We start from the raw sequence: 15997 nt of genomic DNA, 5'->3' as shown, positions 1-15997 counted from the left end.
TTGCATTCAACTCCTTTTATACATATATAAAAATAAAAATATACATTTTCATCAAAATATTGATTCAATCCTTCATTTACTATACTCCTATTACAGGTCAAATGTTGTTTATTATTTGTTATTAAGTTGTTATTAATTCTGTTTCTCTTTCTGCTATGTCTTACCTATAGCATTGCATATGTAATGATTGTGCAGATTGACTCCCAAATAAATTTGTAACGGCGAATGCGTGTATAGAAGTGTAACTTCTACCGGCAGTCCCACCGGACTGCCACACCCGTTTTTTTAAATTAATTTATGAATTATAAAACCTAAAATCAATTGTAGACTATAAAATATATTTTTGTCTTTCTCGTTTTTTTTTTTTAATAAGTTTTTGCAGCTTAAGTCAATACCGAGAATAGATTCAAAAGCCATTCTTTTCAAACATATTGGTATATAGTTCTTAAATACTGTACTTCTTAGTCTGCCCAAAGGTACCCACGCTAATTTTATTGATTTTTAATTTTACAGGTTTGGTTATTATTCACGACCTATTCTAAGTTCACTGCACAAATATTTCTAATAACAAATCCTGGGTATCTTTAAGACTGTCTAAAATGAGCACGATATCACCAGCGATCACCAGCGAAGTGAAAGTGGTTTTTTCTTTCACCAATCTATATTCATTTCCATGTTCTAACACACAAATTTATTAAACATGTATTTTAGTAGCATTGTAAAGAGTTTTTTAAAATGTTATCACCTTGCCTATTCCGCGCCCCATTACAATTTTAATCTATTGGTGTGAAGTTTTACACTTGCTGTTATGCCTTTATATATATTTTTAATTAATCTTGCAGACTCTCTATGCAGAAATTTTTTTTGTTGGCCCACTAAGTCAAACGCTTTCTCGTATTTCTCGTTTAACATAAATCTTACATAAATATTAAGATCAGTGCTTCGTTGTGTTCCGCTCTCTTTTGTTTTTAACTAGTAAGTGGTTGTCCCTATCACAATCTATTATTCTGTTCTATTGCTTTCGAAATAATTTTTTGTTCATCTTTCCTTATTTATTATAATATTTCTTTGTTTATTTCTCTATATTATGCTGTGTCATTATGTTCGATTCGTCTTCAACTACTTGTTTTAAAAACTTTTGTGTGTCGACTTATTTTATCAGATGTTTTAGTTTGTTTACTATAGGATCTTTCTATAGTTAACGTTGTATATCACAAGCATAAAACTAAGAATCACTAGGTATATATTTCAAAACCAGGCCTAATATTCATTATCTGTTTAATTTAAGACTAGTTTTATTAATTTTTCATTTGATTTTTCTCACCTGTTGAGCTAATTATAACGCTGTAGCTTTGTAATTCGAAAAACTCCCGACTCTAGTTTGATAGGCTTAAAATTGGTTATTGCTTTAATGAGGCACTTCGTTAAAGTGTTTCTCAACTCTAAAATAATGAGTTTAATTGGTCCCACATGTGCTCTTTTCAATCGTTAATTTAGTCTTTGATATTTATTTTAGAATAAAATACTGATATGATTCGGTGTCCGTCATGAAAGGCTGCATAACGTTAATAATATTACACATTACATATTTTAAATATTTAGTGCACGTATTTTTAATCATAGAAACATGCAATGTTTCTATGCAGTTTGTATTATGAAAAGTAGTTAAACTTAATGTGCATATATATGCATATAATGTGCATATATATATATATATATATATATATATATATATATATATATATATATATATATATATATATATATATATATATATATATATATATATATATTTATTTACATTTAAGTCGCATCAACCTATGTGGTTATTAGCGCCGCTCGGTATTACAATCTTTTTTTTACATTTATGGATACTTACTATATACTGATTTTGACATTATAAAGATTTTTACATACATAAATCTGGGTTATACTAAGTACATTGGTTAATAGAAGCATTGACTATTACACATTTATTTGTACAAGTACTGATGTTTATATTTGGTTTAGCCCAGTCTGGTTAAAAGAAAGGTCGGAAAATGTTTCGCAGATATTTGAAGCTTTTAAGACATAGGTGGAGGTTACTAGATGACGAATAGATAAAAAGATACTCCTATTTTTACCTTGCGTTTTTTTTAACAATAATTTAAGGTCACAATTTGATTTTTTGTCTATAAGTTTTTTCCCTTATATTTTAAATAAACAATATTTATATCATTTTTTTATATTAAGAATATCTTTATTTTCCCGTTTTATCAATTAAAATTCATAAATAATTCACGGGATATTTGCAAAAAAGCAGTTTTTTTGCACTAATTTATAAATTGTATTAATTTTTTTATTAACAAAATAAAATATTATTAATACATTTAAACATCGTGGAATTATCGTCTTTTAAATTTGTGCGAAATTTCCATCCGATCGGTCAAATAGTTTAAAAGTTATTTAATTTGTTTATCCCTAAGGCTAATTATTTAAACTATTGAGCTTGCCCTATGCATGATGCTAGACAGATTTAGCAAATTTCATAGGATTCTTTAAGACTTAGACTATCTCAGAAGTTAAATGCATATTGCGTTTTCATCGAAATTATTTATAAAATAAACGTTTAAAAAAGAATTATGTTTTTTACTTATAAACAATTGTAATACTTCTATATGTTTCAAGCTACAGACTTGTACGTATAGCCATTGGATAGCTGGTAAAAAACTCACATTAAAAAATAAAAAACCTTCTATGACCAATAGGGACGAAGTTAGCGACTATTTCTTTTTAAATCATATCTCTCATATTGTTTATAAACATTAAGAAGTAAAATTTGCACAAATTTTGAATGAAAATCTAAACTTTATATTGAAACTTATAGCTATAAAATTCATCTAATTTTTCGAAACTTACAGATCTTCGAAACGAAGGTACTTTTGAAAGATCAACATAGGAAATTGAAGAGGATAACTTTTTCAGCTCATTTTTTTTTCGACATCGGAACTTCAAATTGCAACACGTAGGAAAAATTTACATTATCTCGGTTTCCATTGCAGCTGGAAGCCTCTTTTTTTATTCTTGGGTAGCTCGTCGAAATATGAATAACTACATAGTTTTCACTGGCCGGAAAATATGGAAAACCTCGGAAAAATTTTCCGAGAGTCCATTTGAAATTCACCGTAACTACTTACTTTTTTTTTTAATTTGGCTGGAATAGTCTGTCGCAGCATTAATAATGATGACATCATTTTCACCCCCCATAAGTCTCGGAAAATCTCGGAAAATCAACATATATTTTTTCATTTTATATCAATGATGTAATAATACTTATATATTTTATAAATTAAATTTCAGGTAATTTTTTACACAATACATTAATATATTCCTTATATTAATTATAATTGTTTGTATTTTTATAATTAACAATATTGATTTTTATTCTATTTTTCGTACAAATATGATATACGATATTAATCTAATCTGATTTACTGCTTTGATAAAATAAGTAGATTGTTTCATCACTTGTCTTATTAAATTTTGCAATGTTTTGCAAATTTTGCAAAATACAAATTAAACAAATTATTTAATTTTTTTACTTGGTAATATAAAGAAATTATTCTTATATATTCATTTTATCCGTCTTATTCATATTGATAATTTAGACTTATATTAAATATTTTAAAGTAAAAATGATATTGTCAATATTTTTGAGTTGAGTTTCTGGAACGACTTTATTGGAAGATATTTCATGCGATTACATAATATTAACTTTAACTTGAGAATACTCATCAGAAAAAAATCAAAGCATGTAATTTGTCTTTAAAGAGACAGCCACACACAATCATGACAGTAGATTCTCTCGTTAGCAATTCCATTGCAAATCCTAAGGAAACAATTCTTTAGCAACAAGACAATGCAAGGCATCTATGGTAAATTTACATGCTTGATACGCAAATTATTCTCAGTAAAAATGTATACTTCACACGTGTTTACTTCTTATATAAGTGCTTAGTATATTTTCCATACTCTTTAATAATATGTTAATAGGTCTGGAGGGGTCTAGTTAAAAGTAAGGAGTCTGGAAGATGACATGTGGAAGAACAGAGAAGGCTGGAGATATCTAGATTAAGAATCGCAAGATGTTGGTGCACGTTTCAAATGCGATATATATATATATATATATATATATATATATATATATATATATATATATATATATATATAAAGTAGTTAGGTATTATTGACTGACACGTTATGTAAAATAAAGTTTTATTTTGAGGTTGCAGTCATTAATAGGGCAGGAAAGTAAAACTCTTTGTTCTTTAATCAAGCTTTCGCAAAATTTATTTGCTTCTTCAGGATATGCTAAAATATGGTATCAGTAAATACAACGAAATTAGAACTAAATAGCATTGTATAAAACTTGTAAAAAAACTTACAACATGAGGTTAATCCATTAAATTTTCAAATTTGCAAAACATTAAAACTTAACTTATTTTAAAAATTATACAGTTATGTAAGTACAATATTCCAATTTAATTTAATTTTGTAAAAATTCATTTTGACATTGATTATGTTAATAATAATAATTATAACATAATCAATGTCAAAATGAATTTTTACAAAATTAAATTAAATTGGAATATTGTACTTACATAACTGTATAATTTTTAAAATAAGTTAAGTTTTAATGTTTTGCAAATTTGAAAATTTAATGGATTAACCTCATGTTGTAAGTTTTTTTACTAGTTTTATACAATGCTATTTAGTTCTAATTTCGTTGTATTTACTGATACCATATTTTAGCATATCCTGAAGAAGCAAATAAATTTTGCGAAAGCTTGATTAAAGAACAAAGAGTTTTACTTTCCTGCCCTATTAATGACTGGAACCTCAAAATAAAACATATTATATTATATATATATATATATATATATATATATATATATATATATATATATATATATATATATATATATATATATATATATATATATATATTATAAAAGAGAAATTGACAAATAAGAAAATAAGAAAATAATTAAAAAATGGGATGGATAGACAAAAGATAAGAGGAGAAAGAAGTGATTGACAGAAAGTGAAGAAAAGAGAAGATGGTTAGTAAGTTTTTGAATTCCAAGGAGATTAATAAAACAGCAAGTTATCTAGGTCTTAAGTGTCAGTAAGTTATTGGATTCCAAAGAGATTGGACGTACGACAGTTATCTCTAAGTTTTTCAGTTAAGAAAAAATAAGGTGCTGGTATTTTTGGGTATTGGGAGATTATGTTAGTCCTAAGTAAAGGAGAAAGAAGATATTTAAAGTCGTGGAAATTGTAGTAGAGTGTTCTGTATCTAAAGTTCTTATATTTTTGTTTCACAAAATGATTCCTATTTAAATAATGAATAGATTGCCATTGTGAGTCCATAATACTAGTGTTTAGAAGATAGTCAATTATGACAATCTTAGGTAGTTTTTATTGTAGTTCAATTTTAGGCTACCGGTTTCGAGGCTTACAATATATGCCCCATCATCATGCCATAAAACAAAGGTCTTTGTTTTAATAAAAACTTAAAGTTAAAAAACAACATGGAACAAACAGTTAAAACCCCATACATTTACAAAAGTTAAAATTAAAATCAAATTATAACTTTAAGTAAAAACGTTGATGCTATATATAAAATGTTCATTTAATGAGAACTGTAAATTTAAATTGTAAGAAAATTGGGACAATATAAAATATATTTAGACATTAGTGGCATTGGTTATAACCAGTCTGATTAAACCTATACAATATAGTCAGTCATCAGGTGTTTATTTGATGTAGTGTGTGTAGAATTCATATTTAAATTGAAAGTTCAAAGTTAGACAAATTATGCGAAAGAGTTACAATTTATATATCAGGCACAAGAAGGCTCTTCTAGGATGTATAATACTGTGGCTCACCACTACCCTCAAGGAACCCGTTTACTCAGAATTGGAAATATGTAATTCTATATATTTTACATGACTACGTCATATATGTAGTAGGAATTTATTGTTTTCTTTTATAAAAATTATGAATTTGATTAAGTTATTTGTTTAAGTTGTAGTTGACCTTGTCAATTTGTTATTGGAGTAAAAACTTTTTTAAATTGTTAAAATATGAGGACATCACAATATATTGAATACACAAACACAATTATTTTAAAATATCATTATTTTTTTTTAGGGTGTTCTTATATTACTAGGGCATGTTTTGAGGTTACTTGGTCATTTTTCCCACAATAATGATGTTTGGTTAAACAAAATGTTTTCTCTCAAAGGAGTGGTGATTACAAGGCCTTAGCAGATCAAATGAATTCTATGTTTTTGTTGTGTTATAGTAAAAATAATAAACACAAACAAACTGACAGATTTTGACTTTTTTATTCTAAAAATCTTTATCAAGAAATTTTAAAAATCTATAAAAGATTTCCAAAAATTACTCCAAAGAAATCTTAAAGAAATTATGCATAATGTATAATTCAGTGTAAACAACTATACACTATTATTTATCTACATTAATAAAAATGAATCGCCCAAATGTTTGTACAGTTATTACTTCAGAACCACTGCACCAAATTAGATAATTCTTTTTTTGCTGTATTTGTTATTATCAGAAGTTTCTGTATAAGATAATTTTTACAAAATTGTACGGAAAAGCAGTGTTTCTCTCATTTTAAATCGCAATATAAATAATAGATAACGCCATTTTATGACGAAAAAACGAAGCTAGGAATAGAAATAGAACTTTTAAGAAATATCATGCAGGGCAAAATTAAGGGCAAAAGAAGTGTGGGAAGAAGAAAAATATCGTGGCTTCGTAATCTACGTGAATGGTTCGGGTGTAGTTCGATTGAACTTTTTAGGCGCGCTGCTAACAAAGTCGCAGTGGCCATGATGATTTCCAATCTCCGCTAGGAGTGGCACGAGAAGAAGAAGGAATAGAAAAATAAATGTGACAATTGATAGATTGAGCAATAGTCATACATGGCTTTCGTTGGATCACCGAAGTCAAGCAGAGTCAGTTGCGGTTAATATTTGGATGGGTGTTCGTTTCGGAAACCGCATATTGTTGCCAGGTGAAACCTTCCTTCTCCGAAAAGACTGAACCGATTTTTATGAAATTTTACGTGTGTATTCTGTATCAGCTTAATCAGCCACATTTTAAAGTTATTTCTATTAATCATACATTAAAGGATATCGAGACTATGCGAAGAAAAAATCATTATTATTATTACTATTACTATTACTATAGAAATACTATTTCAACGATGTAGAGATGTGAATTGCGATATTTATACATGTTTCTTCGATTACGAAAAAGGGTTCGATACAGTAAAACATAACAAGGTGATGAAGATATTAACAAATAGTGGAATAAACACCTGTGATCTAGAAATTATTAGCAATCTTTACTGGAATCAAACATCGTCTATCTGTACAAATGCAGGAGAATCCGATGATATCATAATTAAACGTGAGGTCCGACAGGGATGTATACTAGCACCCTTGCTGTTTAACATATATTCTGAGGAAATCTTTCAAGAATCAGAAGAGGATGTTGAAGCCGGAATTCGACTTAACGGACAATGTATCAATAACATCAGATACACAGATGGTATTTGCTGACAGTTATGAAGCTTTCCAGGAGTTAATGAATACAATCCCAGAAGTGAGTCAGAGATATGGACTCTCACTGAATATCAAGAAATCAAAATTTATGATAATGTCTAAGAAGGAAATTGTAAAAATCAATGTGAAGGGTCAAACAATAGAAAGAGTAAAAACATAAACCTACCTTGGTACGAACGTCATTGAAAATTGGGCTCATTTTCTAGAAATAAAATGTAGGATAGAAATTTGCAAGATTAATAAATATCACCATAAAAATCAGGTTACTACGATGTTATATTTTTCCTATACTGTTGTACAGTACAGTTGTGGACTCTCACAGACGCTAACTGTAAGAAAACTGGGCACAGACGCTAACTGTAAGAAAACTGGGGCTTTCAAAATGTGGCTTTATCGTCGAATCCTCAAGATATCCTTTACCGACCACGTTACCAACCAGGACGTTTTACTAAGAATGTAAAAAGGAAAAGAGTAGTTAAACGCAATAAAAACAGCCAAAATCGAATACCTCGGTCACATCATGAGGAACAACATACAGTTTGCAAAATACAGATTGCCATGATGGTCGCCAACATCCGAAACGGATAGGCACTACAAGAAGAAAAAGATTCGTTATGTCTGAAAATAGTTGGTTATCTATTTTTCATAAACCTAAAAGATAAGAGTGGTCCATCTCAAACATTTTTTTTTTATTTTTTGGCCAAAATTATTTTATTTTTACTTTTTTATAATGTGGCATTAAACAATACATACAACCCCTAATTTTCACATTTCTATCACCAACCTCTATTTTTTAATAGCGAAATTAGTGTGACAGAGTTATTATAATCACAGAGTTAGTTGCCATACTCCTTCGAAACGGCTTGACCGATTTTTATGAGATTGTATAAATAAGAAGGATCAGTTGTTATACTGCATAACATTAATCGACCTCGACTGTGCAATGAAACCAGACTGATTCTAAAAAGGCTAATAAATAATGTCACTGCGACAATGATCATCTAGGAAAAATACACAGGAGAGGATGACGCATATAATGACAATTTGAACAAACGTACTATATCATTTTAAACGTTTACAATTTCCTATGCTTCTGGCTTGTACAATGACAATAAACAAATCACGAAGCCAACCGTTGGAAGTTTTGTGAAATTAACTTAGAATTTCCATGTTTCGCGCTTTGGCAATTATTCGTGTGTCGGAAAACCGTTATCGTTGTATATTTATTTACCGCAAAAAAAAATAAAAATATTTTTATCAGAAAGCATTAAATTAATTTAACTTTTTTCATGCATAATATGTGTAAGTGTTTTTTTTGACACATTATTTAATTCTAAGACGATACGAAGTTCGCCGGGTCAGCTGGTATTATATAAGATTTACAACTCCTTGTATTTTGTATTCTTTCGTGTTATACTTCTTAAGTAGGTGTTAGATACAATATACTTCCGAATTTTTGCTTATTATTGGAAAATTCCCCTTGGCCCGGCTCTGTAATAATATCATAGAAACATTTAATGCACACATCCTGTAGTACGAGCCTTTTCAGATTATGAAAATGTGTAAATATAACCGAAATGGATTGTGCTGGTTGATTCAATTTTATAGAAACATGGAATCTCCATTTAAGTTTGCTTTTGCTGCCGGTGGCCAAAAACTATTAGCAAATTATTAACAGCACAATTTTAGTTATACGTTAGGTACAAAAATACATATTTCCGGTGTTAAATTTTAGATTTACGTAATATTCGAATAACTGCGTCTATAATTTATAACTTTTATTATTTATTATATTGTTAAATAGATATTTATATCTTAAGTGGTTTTTGACAATCGTAAAATGTTTTAGATGGTATGTGTGAATTTTTGGTGTTTATAAATAGGTGTCCTTAATTTAAAGTTTAACAAAACTATATTCTAGTACAATGACGTCACGTTGAAAGATGTTTAGCTTAGGCTATTTTTTAAACTACACTTGAAAGAAAGAGAGAAAGAGAAAGAGAGAGAGAGTGAGAGAGACAACAACAGGGTGGTCCTTAAGTAATTGTACAAAAAGAAGCAGTAGATTCTACACTTTAAAATATTACGATTAAGGCCAAATTGCTTTAATAAAATGTTGATATTAGAAAAGATACAGGGTGTTAAAGTGCCAATTTAAAATTTTATTTTTCGCTATAACTTTCATGTTTAACTGGGTACTTTTAAATATGAGAAATTATAATTTGATGCACACTTTGATGTAACTGATAGAGGGTGCCACATATGCTACATGTGTGGTATAAATTTGCACTTAACTTTTTTGCTCTTTAAGATACCTGTATTTGGGGCAAAAAATATTAAAGATACATTATTTTAACAAAAAAAAGGTATACCTGATAATAACTTCAAAACTCAACAGTTTTCGAGATAATCGCATTTTACAAATCAGCTGCATAATTCTTATTAAGGCAATTACTCCAGGCAACGAAGAAAAAATGGACAAAAACATTAATACTTCTAAATTTTGGTATAAAATACCTTTAACTAAAGTTAATAGTTAACGAAATATTAAATAAAATAAATATATCAGCAGAATACCTAATAATAAGATTTGACAAAATATCTTAATAATAGGATTTTACATCAAACATTTTACGTTTTATGTTAAATTAAAGTCATAATCAAAACATTTTGTTTAAAAACCAAATTAAGAAATAGTTAAACTAAATAACATAACTTTTTGTCAAAGTAAGTGTTCGATATGTCCACCATCTTCTTTAATTCATTTGTCAATATACTCCATAAAAGATCGTCTCATATTAAATAGCATCATTGGTCCTAAAGAAACTGCTGCAGTATTTATTTCTTCCCATATTTGGTTGAGAATGTTTATGGGATTTTTATAGACACGTTGTTTTAATGCGCCCCATACACCAAAATCAAGCGGATTAAATTCTGGGCTACGTGGTGGCTATAATGTATAATGGATGAATATATTCTTTTGGATACATATCCAAATTTTATGGTATATTATGGAACTACATCTTATTTATCGCAGTGGTTAAATAATGTATTAAACTGTAATGTATCTCGTTAATTGGTTACTTCTATACACACGGAATAACCTATCGATGACATTACTTATTTATATGATTACGTTACAGCTTTCGAGTAACTATAATTGCATCTCGAACAAATGGACTATAATGATTTACTAACAAACTAATATTATGCTGAAGTAAATTGTCTGTGTGTTTACTATATTTATAACACTATCGGTTATTAGACCAATAATGATGTTTTTGTAAAAATGCTGAGTCTTTAAGGTTGATTTGTAACAAAAGTATTATAAAACAAGACACATATGTGTTATTCAATACCTGTGCTCTAGTTTCTATTTGTCGTAATAAAAATGGGTAAACAATTTACGGAATGAATAATAAGTCTTTTTTTCAGATTTTATCTCACCACATTGCCAAGGAATATGACTACCACGACCAATCTAACGTTCAGAAAATGTGTATTTAAGTATGTTCTAACTACCTTCTCTCTAGAATGTGGTGGTATAACATCTTGCATAAACCACATATTTTGGGTTTTCAGCATTTTACAATAGAGAAAAAGTAATACAACGCCATGATAAAAATTTAAGAAGCGATAGAAGAGAGAAATTGTAAACATGATGACGGCCAACGTCTGAATAGAAACACGGCATCTAAAGTAGAAGATAAGGAATCTTTTCTCCAATAAGACATTTTGTGATGTTACATTATCATCTTTGAGTTGTTTTAATAAGAATAAACTATAAATTATGCTTATCTACAGGTATTCAGAGCTTTACCGCACAAATATCAAACTAAGAATTATTATGCAACTGACTTATAAAATGCGATTATCTCGAAAACGGTTGAATTTTCAGGTTACTAACAAGTACACCTTTTCTTTGTAAAAATAATGTATCTTTTATATTTTTTAACAAAAATAGAGCCAACTTAAAGAGCAAAAAAGTTAAGCGCAAATTTATACCACACATGTGGCATATGTGGCGCCCTCTATTAGTTACATTAAAGTATGTATAAAATTATAATTTGTCCTACTCAAAAGCATTACTCAACTGTAAATTTTTGTCCAAAAATATTTACAAACGTAAAAGTTATAGCGAAAAATAAAATTTTAAATTTCCACTTTAACATCCTGTATCTTTCTTAATATTAACATTTTATTGAAGCAAGGTGGCTTAAAACGTAATATTTTAAAGTGCAGAATCTACGGTTTCTGTTTGTATAATTACTTAAAGACCACCCTGTATACAAAACGCTTATAAAGTAAACAAAATATTTAATAAGTTTTAGTTTTAAACATGCATATCTTTCAGATATGAATTCAAATTCATTCTTCCGTTTTACTTGCCATATCAGAGTTATCCGATGTTGGTGATCACCATTGCGATTCTTCTCGATCTTCTGCGATATGGAATAATTGTCTTGAATTTGATATCTCAGTCCATTAACGAATGTTTTTTAAACAAGAAGCTTGTTTTCTTCCTACATCTCCGCGGTCTTTTATTTTGCCTTTTAGGATCGGTTGTAATATCCTATATCAATTTTTTCTCACTGTGTCCCAGATAAGACATTTTCCGATGTTTAACAGTCTCTAAAAATTCTCTATCTTTGTTGACCGTACTTAGTTCTTCCTCATTAGTTTTTCTTCCTGTCTAAGATATCTTCAGCATCAGTCTATGAATAAACATTTCCCATGCTTCAATTCTGTTAATACTTGATACTTTTAGTGTCCACACTTCTGCCCCATTCTAAAGTACGGTGCCGGTCCATTTATTAGCCACACTAATTTGAGACATATTTTTATAAAACAAATTTATACATTACTACTAACCTTTTAATTATATCATATTAGTGCGGAATATTTAATAATTTTTATTGGAACACTGGATTATAATGAAATAGTGGTTGATATTCACCAAAATAATAAAAATTTGCTTATATAACCTGTTTTATTTATTATGATTTTTTTAATTAAAGTTTGAGAGCATATAAATATATCATATAAATAAATGAACACAAAATAGAAAAAAAGAATGGAATAACCACTTAAGCAGAATGGAGGAGTCCCGAAATAGCATTAGAAAAGTCCAATCGGCAGAAGTATCGGACGACCGTGCAAAAGATGGAGTGACAACCTTCTATAGAGGTATTAATCCACAAATGAACAAGCAGAATTGCTTATAAAGAGGAAGAAGAAGAAGAAATTTGACAGCGACTGTGCGAGGTTGCAAATTTTTGTCGTAAATTTGTTTCAGTTTTAAACATTTTAAATGATGTAATTAAAGAAATCAAAATATCTCTGGATAAAATTTATAAATTGTCAAAACAAGTTTAGTTTATGTTTTGTTTTTATTCCTGAAAAATAGAAGTGCATTCTATTATTGATGTAATGAATATTACACATAAAAGCGATACGGAATTAATTAAATATTTGCAAAATATTGGATTCATTAAAGAACAATTCAAATGTAAAGTTAGACAATGTCGACATTTATGTGTAGTGAGACAAAAAAATGGATATAAATTAAACCATGGTTTTTGGTGCAGTAAATGCAAAAATATGTATTCCATATGTACAGATACATTTTTTGAAGGATTGAGAGTGCCAGTCAGAACTCTATTATATGTAATGTGGTTTGGGGCAGGTTAAACGCAGTTAAAAGTGCCGCAGAATTAATCAATTTGGAAAAACAGGCTGTCATACAGGTATATCGGTATTTGCGAGATGTGGTTTCTTGAAAACTTTTACAAGAAGAAGAACCATTTTTATTGGGTAATATAACCATAAAAAATATAAACATTTACTTACTTTTCATATTCGTATTATTGCAGGTGGAGAGGGACATTTCAAACAGATGAAATTGTTCTAACAAAAAGAAAGTATAACCGTTGTAGAATCATAAAAGAACACTGGATTTTGGCAATGTACGATATAGTCTTAAAAAGTGGGTATATTATAACATATTAAAAAAGTAGAAAAGGAGAGGTATTAGCGGAAACCATTAAAAAACACCTCCGGGAAGGTACTGAAATATGGACAGACCAGTGGAAGGGGTATTCTAACTTAAAAAATTTAGGGTATATTCACAAAACTGTTAATCATAGCATATATTTTAAAGATTCACGACAAGGCGTCTGTACAAATCAGAGTGATGAGTTCTAAACGTCTACCTAAATATATGGATCAATTTATGTGGGATTCTTTATATGGACGCAACACTCAAGGTAGATTTAAGAGCATAGTAGAATGCATTAACCAGAAGTATAACTGATTTATATATACAAAGATATATATATATATATATATATATATATATATATATATATATATATATATATATACAGTGTGTCCGTAAAGTATGGAATAAATTCGATATTTCCTAAATGAAAAGCCTTTTTAAAAAAATCTAAAACATGTCGATTTTTAAATTTAATGTTCTACATTCTACAATAAAATTTCATTATACAAGGTGATACACATTACAGTTATGACGTCATCGGCTCTTTTTTTTTTAATATAACACCCTGTATTTTAGGACATTTTTAGATCGATAAAAATGAGCTGATTTAAAAAAAGTATAATACTTGGGTCTAATGGATATAAATTGAAAGATATGCGCTTAGAAAATAAATTATATATTATCAATTGCAAAAAAGTAGCCTACTTCTAGTTTTTAGTAAACTGTAATTATTTTTAGTAACGTTCAATAACAATAATTAAGTAGTATAATAATTATTTTAATTCGTGAATGTTCTGTATTATGGGGCTTAGAATTAATTTTAAGTAGAAATGAATTTGAGTGTAAAGCAAAAAATTGAAATACTCATGATGATTGGGTATGAAGACAAATCGCGAACTCAGATGGAAGTGTGTAATTTATTTAATTGGGATAAATATCCAGAAATACCCATCACGCAGTCAACAGTAAGTAAGATTGAAAAGGAATTTCGAAAAACTGGTACGGTTGAAAATGCACGCAAATCAGGTCGTCCCTCTGTAAATTATGTTACAACATTATATGTTCTACTTGCTTTTGAAGAAGATGCGCAAACTTCTGTTCGTAAGGTTAGTAGTGATCTCGATGTTTACAAATCAACGGTACACAAAGTACGTAAAAGTAAGTAAAGTATGCGGGAACATCATACACAATACCCGCAAAAGGTAAACATATGGGCTGGCATTGTAAAAAATAAAATCACTGGACCCTACTATTTTGAAGGTAATTTAAACGGGCCAGCATACCTTAAGTTTTTAAGTGGGTGTCTCGTACCTACTTTAGTTAATTTATTTCCCAGTACAATTAATCTTGGAGGTTTTGATAAAAGTTTATGGTTTCAACAGGATAATGCGCCTCCGCATTATGCTTTAGATGTTCGAAGGTACCTAAACGAAATTTTTCCGAACAGGTGGATTGGAAGACGTGGACATATTGAATGACCAGCGAGGTCGCTAGACCTCAATCCTTTGGATGATTTTATGTGGGGTCATTTAAAGAATGTTGTTTATAAAACGAAACCTGCAAATATTGGAGACTTAAAAACAAGAATTCGTAAAAAAATAAACAATATTTCTCAAGAAAGCATAAACAACGTTCTACAAGAATTTGTACAACGGTAGGGTTACTGTCAAATACAACAAGGGCTACAATTCTAACATTTAAGATTAAGTCATGTATTAATTACTGGATTACTTTCAAGTTAATTATTATAATTGATTTGTAATTTATTAATATTATAAATCAATAAAAATTAATTTTCTAAGCACATATCTTTCAAATTATATCCGTTAGACCCACAATATTATACTTTTTTGGAATCAGCTCATTTTTATCGATCTAAAAATGTCCTAAAATATAGGGTGTTACATTTAAAAAAAGAGCCGATGACGTCATCACTGTAATGTGTATCACCTTGTATAATTAAATTTTAATGTAAAATGTTAAACATTAAATTTAAAAATCGACGGGTTTTAGATTTTTTTTTAAAAGGCTTTTTATTTAGGAAATATCGAATTTATTCCATACTCTACGGACACACTGTATATAAGTAAAATGTAATGGCATGTCTCGCAAAACAGAAAACCAAAAATGGTATATCGATGGAAGGCAACCGTATATACGTATTTCTGACTAATGATCGTCTTCAGTACGGTGCAGCCAAGTTAGAAAAGGAGCATGTTAACTTGGGAAAGGATCACTACAGGAGCAATCCATCATCCATCATCAATACCATCAGGTACTTTTATATCTAACGCCACAAATTGGTCGCATTGCTCCTGTAGTGATCCTTTCCCAAGTTAACATTCTCCTTTTCTAA

At 28.9% G+C, this 15997-nt stretch overlaps 1 protein-coding gene across 1 annotated transcript in view; it reads right to left on the bottom strand.

Moving 5' to 3' along the window:
* LOC140447769 (LIM domain only protein 3) overlaps positions 1-15997 on the bottom strand; it is a 1475576-nt gene that overhangs the window by 950710 nt on the left and 508869 nt on the right. The gene's annotated exons all lie outside the window — the stretch shown is intronic.

This window comes from Diabrotica undecimpunctata, chromosome 8 (assembly GCF_040954645.1).
Source record: "Diabrotica undecimpunctata isolate CICGRU chromosome 8, icDiaUnde3, whole genome shotgun sequence".
Taxonomy (NCBI): domain Eukaryota; kingdom Metazoa; phylum Arthropoda; class Insecta; order Coleoptera; family Chrysomelidae; genus Diabrotica; species Diabrotica undecimpunctata.
The sequence above is the reverse complement of the archived record's forward strand: the minus strand, read 5'-3'. Positions and strand labels throughout refer to the sequence as shown.